Genomic DNA, 1,224 nt, shown 5'->3' on the forward strand with positions numbered 1-1,224 from the left:
GCTGTCCCACATTCAGTCCTGGGTCCTCTTTCTCTCGCTTGTATGACAGCGAGAGAAGATACAGAAGTCTTGTTTATGTTCATAAATAGATTTTTGGAATCTTTTTGTAATAGAATATGTCAGCACAGTGAACTAACTGGTATTGTTTTATAAGTAGTGTTCCTGAAAAGAACAATATTTCACTGAGAAACAAGAAGGAAATGCCCAGCTCCAGAAACTCATATCTTCTTCAGTAAGGAGTCAGAGTAATGTCTAAAACCCTGTCATTTACCTGCAGAATATTTTTACCACCTCTCAATATGACATGCACAGAATAACAACCAGCACCCAGAACAGCACAGCTCAGGATATAAAACAGATTGCACAGAGATCAAGGACTGTTTTCACTGCTGTCTCTCGAATGTGTGAACCTTACATAGGTAAGTGATGGTTGCTGGAAACCTGACAGTACTCCTGGGGAGCTGCTAAGCCTCATCTTCAAGACATTCAAGTTTCTCTCAAGGAACAAAAGTTTTTTTATGATGAGGTGTCTAGGCAGGACTTTAGGTGTACAGCTGCCATTCCCGGTGATTATTATAGACACTAAACCTCCATTTTTCTTTACAGCTAAAAATCCACAACTTTGGATTTCAATGCAATTTGCAAATTATTCTTTTCAGCTCTATTATAAAGATGCTCTTCTGCTGGCCTATGCCACTCCCTGCCTTGTTGTTCCACAGCAAGCCAGATGGAGAAGCCTTTTGAAAAAGCTCTTCTCTGTCCTCGTAATCTTTTTCCATAGCTTCTTGGTGTTGTCCTGAAAGGCTGCTTCATTTTCCCTCCTAAGGCAGCTGCGCCAGTAAAAAACCATTGTTCTGGCTGGAAAGAGGAGGAGTCACAGCACAAAGCTACAGTGTCTGCTTCCAAGGTAGGAAACTCTGCCCAGCCCTGGTCAGGATGTTGCACTTAAGCTACGGGCTTCAGCAACAAGGGCACAAACTGTAAGCATTCTTCCCTTTAGGGAATGCTAAACCAGAATGTCCAGGAAGGTCCATGCTTCAGATAGCAATCAGTCAGCTGCCTTTCGTGTTTGGCACTCGCTTGCCTGCCTTCTAAATTTTAGGCATGTGTATTTCCCCACAGTTCTTTTTGTGTTGTTTTGTTTAGATTTTTTTCCCCGAAGTCTGAAAGTTGCTAGGAAATGGCAGCAGGAAATCCCTAGGGTCTGCTCTTTGTCGTGAGAAT

Source organism: Serinus canaria, chromosome 4 (genome assembly GCF_022539315.1).
Source record: "Serinus canaria isolate serCan28SL12 chromosome 4, serCan2020, whole genome shotgun sequence".
In the NCBI taxonomy this organism is placed as follows: Eukaryota; Metazoa; Chordata; class Aves; order Passeriformes; family Fringillidae; genus Serinus; species Serinus canaria.